Here is a 5,996-nt window from a genome sequence, read left to right as displayed (position 1 = left end):
TTCAAGGTAGTTCACTGGAAAAATATATCATACCCTGTTTTAGTATAAAATAAGTAGGATACCTTTTATTTTAATAAACCAAGGGAAACTTAGAAAAACCCTACAAAAATAACCCCAAGGTGAAAACACCCCCACCCTTGGGATAGAAAATGTTTTGCTAATAAGAACTTAAGAAAAATATGAAATTTGCTGTTTGACATTTTTCAAATAACAATGTAGTAGAAAGTGCCTTTTTGGCATTAAACTTTAGAAAATCATAACTAAATAACCACCCCTTAGCCTTCTGTGGTTTTTGGCACAGAAGCCTATTATTATTGTTAAATGCCAACAAAAATGACCCTGAGGACAGACCCCACCTCTAATTAAGAGTTGTAGTACAAAGTGGACCATTTACCCAATTTGTTATTCTTTTTGTCCTAAGCTTAGCCTTTATTTGTGGAGCCTCAAATTCTTAAAACAGGCTAGAATAGCAAAGGGCAACCCACTGTAATTTTTACAAAATTTTTGGAAAATATTAAACCACTGTCGTAGTTCAAACCTACACTAGAAAACATAAGTAGAAATTAAGAAAAGGAAAATGAATAATGGTAATTAATGTCATCCTAAAACCCTTGTAAATTTGTCCACTAAAATGTATAAGACAATACAAATCCACTATGTTATCCTAAATGAAAACCTAAGCCTAAAAGGTAATAAGTATATACCACTGGAAGCCCCGCATGACTAAGAAACCCTAAGTTACTTCTTGACTTAGTTTCTTTTAGCCTAATGTTATTAAACCTTGCATAATCATGACATACATATTCATTGCATTTCGATAGACTGTAACCTTGCTGACGGAGAGTACGTCCTCGTGCCGAAGCAAGGAGCTGCTCAGGAGGTAGCCCCGGATCCAGCACCAGAGTCTGCACCAGAGGACCTGCCTGCCACTGCTTTGGAAGGCAAGCCCCGGTTTATGCATAACCTGTTATTTATGCTATTTTACTTCACTTAATGATTGTAGGGTTGATTGTGCACTTAAGTGTAGGAGTTGTTTGAAACCCTAGTTGCATGATCTCAGGAATCCTGTTGAGATGAATACTAGTATGCTAGGTCGAGTAGCTGCTTTATTAAGTAGGATCTCGGTAGAAGACGAGTGATTTTTCTAGCACTCGCGCGAGGTCAGGAAATTGATTGTATCCACTTCTTATCATAATGATGCTAGTTGTGGACAACAATCCATGGGGATTGGTTGTTCACAGGATAAAAATTGGAATAAGGATTAAGGTGTGGTACCGTGTGTCAAGCGTTTGAACGTACTAAACACATACCGAGAAATATGGTAAATCGGTAAGCCTAGTACCTGATTGAACCTGGCAGTAGACTTTGCCCCTCACGCGACCTGAGACGTGGTCTCCCATTCCGGTTATGGTGGGTACAAGTGCGGTCACTGCACGACGGCAGTCGGGGTTAGTGAGGCATTGTACGCCAAGGCGGTGAGCCCTGTTCTGCTGACGGGGAATTGATGGGGAAGGTTGATGTGTGTGGGGACGGAGTGCCTCGCCCCGTCGTGTGTTTAGGTTTACCTTGCAAGGATAAAAACTCGATTCGAATCGTCTGCTTCTCGCAGCTAATGAGACTGCTTGATCCATGCTGCTACATTGAGTAACAAGTGGAACTGTGTTGAGATGATACAAGATGTTGATTGCTAAAAATGTTTGCTACTATGTATTAATAGATAGTACATTTTTAGCCTTAAGAGAGTCACACTTAATTTTGACAAAGTTAAAAACTTGATTTAGAAACTCAGCTAGTGCTTTTGGCAACCAAACCCCACAGCCAAACAGCTGCATGTCTAGAGGTAGAGGAGTAGACTCCTCACACCGGGTAAGTCTAGCTGAGTATTAGTATACTCAGCCTTGCTTGTGGCATAATTTATTACAGGTTCTCTGGAGGAAATGGTTGCTGGAGTGACTTGGCCGTCCATCTTGCCACCGGGTTGGACTATCGAGTGGGACCCTGCCTCGGCTGAGGAGGAGCATGAGGAGTGATGGGACAGGCTTCCCCGTCTCTCCGTTTAATTACCGTTAGTTTTATTCCGCTGCACTTCGAACACTGATGGCTACTTTTGAAAAACTCCAATGATGATGTAATAACTTAATACTCTTTCATGCATGGTTTTATGCTTTATTGTAGTTGCTCTGTGACTCACCATCGAGTGAGATTGTGGTACTTGATCCTGTCAGTGGCCGCGTCGGACTAGATCCGAGGGATTGACGGGTTATTCCCATTTAAGTGTGGTCTAGCCTTTAAAGCGGGACTTAGACACTTAAGTTGGAATAATTCGGGCAGTTCCGCCACATAGACAGTGCAACGGTCGACTGCAACGGTCGCCTGCAAGCTACAGTGCGCGGACAGTTCGTGCAAAAATCAGAGTAGCCACTAGAAGGCGCACCGGACAGTGAACAATGCCTGTCCGGTGCCCCTAGAAGACAAAGCTCCAACGGTCGAAACCGTCAAAACCCTAACGGTTGGGTGACTTGGCTGGCGCACCGGACAGTGTCCGGTGGTGCACCGGACTGTCCGGTGCGCCCATCGATAGCAGCCAACCCCAACGGTTGAATTGGTGGTTGGGGGGCTATAAATACCCCACAACCACCTCCACTCCAACCATCCAAGCATTCATCACACTCCATTCAATACAAGAGCAAAACACAACACTCCAATACACAAATCAAAGCCTTCGATCCGATCAAAGTCCCCAATTCAATTCTAGTCTTTAGGACTTGAGAGAGGATCATTCTTGTGTTCCTTTGTTGCTCTTGTTGCTTGGTTGGCTTTCTTCTTCCTCATTTTTGTTCTCTAAGTGACTTGTAATCAAAGCAAGAGACACCAAGTGTGTGGTGGTCCTTGTGGGGTCTAAGTGACCCGTTTGATTAAGGAGAAAACTCACTCGGTCTAAGTGAACATTTGAGAGAGGGAAAGGGTTGAAAGAGACCCGGTCTTTGTGACCACCTCAATGGGGACTAGGTTCTTTAGAACCGAACCTCGGTAAAACAAATCATCGTGCCATTCGCTTTACTTTCTTGGTTGATTTGTTTTCCCCTCTCTCCTGGACTTGGATTTTATTCTAACGCTAACCCCGGCTTGTAGTGTGTTTAAAGTTGTAAATTTTAGTTTCCACCTATCCACCCCCCTCTAGGCGACTTTCAATTGGTATCAGAACCCGATACTTCATTAGAGTCTAACCACTCGAAGTGATGTCGGGAGGATCCGCCAAGAGGGAGATGGAAACGGCCACAAGCCACGGGAAGGCTCCATCAAGGGAGTCCGGTGCCAAAGGAAGGGAGGAATCACCTCCCTGTGTCAAGTCGCACCGGAGTGGCGACAAGAAGAAGAAAATGAAGAAAGTGGTCTACTATGAGACCTACTCTTCGTCGCCTTCCACACCCGGCTCCGACGCAACCTCCGTCACTTCTAAGCGCCATGAGCGCAAGAAGTTTAGTAAGATCCCCTTATGCTATCCCCGCATTTCTAAACACACTCCTTTACTTTCCGTCCCATTAGGCAAACCACCGGTTTTTTATGGTGAAGATTATTGTATGTGGAGTGATAAAATGAGGCATCACCTAACATCACTCCATGCAAGCGTATGGGATATTGTTGAGTTTGGAGCGCAGGTACCATCCGTAGGGGATGAAGAATATGATTCGAATGAGGTCACCCAAATCCGACACTTTGACTCCCAAGCAACTACTATACTCCTCGCCTCCTTGTGTCGAGAGGAATATAATAAGATGCAAGGGCTAACAAGTGCCAAAGAGATTTGGGATGTACTAAAGACCGCACACGAAGGGTATGAGGTGACCAAGACCACAAAGCGGGAGACGATCGAGGGGGAGCTCGGTCGATTCGTCCTCAACCAAGGAGAGGAGCCACAAGTGATGTACAACCGGCTCAAGACCTTGGTGAATCAAGTGCGCAACCTTGGGAGCACAAAATGGGATGACCATGAGATGGTCAAGGTTATTCTAAGATGCCTTGTTTTTTGCAATCCTACTCAAGTACAATTAATTCGTGGTGATCCTAGATACAAGATAATGTCTTTCGAGGAGGTTATAGGGAAGTTTGTGAGCTTTGAATTGATGATCAAAGGCTCCAAACAAATAGTCAACTTGGAGCAAGGCGGCACCTCCACACTCGAGGTGCAACCCGTCGCATTCAAAGCGACGGAGGACAAGAAAGAAGAGTCTACATCAAGTAGACTCCCCATCGATGCCTCCAAGCTCGACAACGAGGAAATGGCGCTCATCATTAGGAGCTTCCACCAAATCCTCAAGCACAGGAAGGGGAAAGATTACAAACCCCGTTCCAAAAGGGTGTGCTACAAATGTGGTAAGCTCGATCATTTTATCGCTAAATGTGTTATTTCTAGTGATAGTGACAGGGACAACGACGAGAAGGGGTGGAAGAAGGAAAAGAAGAAGTACTACAAGAAGAAGGGCGGCGATGCCCACGTGTGTCGAGAATGGGACTCCGACGTGAGCTCCACCGACTCCTCCTCCGACGAGGATGCCGCCAACATCGCTGTCAACAAAGGTCTTCTCTTCCCCAATGTCGGCCACAAGTGCCTCATGGCAAAGGACGGCAAAAGGAAGAAGGTAAAATCTAGAGCCTCTACTAAATATACAACATCTAGTGATGAGGGTAGCTCTAGTGAAGATGAGGATAACTTTCTTAGTCGTTTTGCCAACCTTAACATGCAACAAAAGGAAAAATTGAATGAATTGATAGGAGCTATTCATGAGAAGGATGAACTCTTGGATATCCAAGAGTAATTCCTTATTAAGGAAAATAAGAAGTATGTTAAGTTGAAGAATGCCTATGCTCAGGTAGTAGAAAAATGTGAAAATTTGTCTAAAGAGCTTAGGACTTGCCATGAATCAATTTCCAACCTTAGAACTGAGAACGCTAATTTATTTGCTAAGGTTGAGAAGTTAAATGATTGTGATAATTCAATTACCAATTTTAAAAATGATAATGCTAGTTTAATTGCTAAGATAGATAAATTGAATGAATCAATTTCTAGCCTTACAACTGAAAATGCTAGTTTAATTTCAAAGGCTAAAGATTTAAATGTTTGCAATGAGTCTATTTCCTATCTTAGAGATGAAAATGCAATGCTAAAACCTAAGATAGATGAATTAAATGTTTGCAAACCCTCTACATCTACTGTTGATCATGTTACTATTTGTACTAGATGTAGAGACATTAATGTTTATGCTATTCATGATCACCTTGCTTTAATTAAACAACAAAATGATCATATAGCTCAACTAAATGCTAAAATCAATGAGCATGAAATTGAGAATGAAAAATTTAAATTTGCTAGAAGCATGCTCTATAGTGGGAGACGCCCTGGCATCAAGGATGGCATTGGTTTCTGAAAGGGAATTAGGCTTACACCTAGTCCCTAATTAATTTTGGTGGTTGAATTGCCCAACACAAATAATTGGACTAACTAGTTTGCCCAAGTGTATAGATTATACAGGTGTAAAAGGTTCACACTCAGCCAATAAATAGATCAAGTTTTGGATTCAACAAAGGAGCAAAAAGGCAACCGAAGGCACCTCTGGTCTGGGGGCACCGGACTGTCCGGTGTACACCGGACAGTGTCCGGTGCAACAGAGGACTCCAACTCAAACTTGCCACCTTCGGGAATTTCTCAGGCCGGCGCGCTATAATTCACCGGACTGTCCGGTGTACACCGGACAGTGTCCGGTGCTCCATGGAAGCGCGGCCTCCGGAACTCGCCAGCCTCGGGAACGCGCAGCAGCTGCTCCGTTATAATTCACCGGACATGTCCGGTGTGCACCGGACTGTCCGGTGTAGCAGCGGAGCAACGGCTATTCCGGCGCCAACGGCTCTCTACGGCGCATTTAATGTGCGCTCTGCGCGCGCAGAAGGCAGGCGCGCCCATACTGGCGCACCGGACAATGAACAGGAGATGTCCGGTG

This window comes from Zea mays, chromosome 7, assembly GCF_902167145.1.
Source record: "Zea mays cultivar B73 chromosome 7, Zm-B73-REFERENCE-NAM-5.0, whole genome shotgun sequence".
NCBI lineage: Eukaryota > Viridiplantae > Streptophyta > Magnoliopsida > Poales > Poaceae > Zea > Zea mays.
This window is presented reverse-complemented; position numbering follows the sequence as displayed.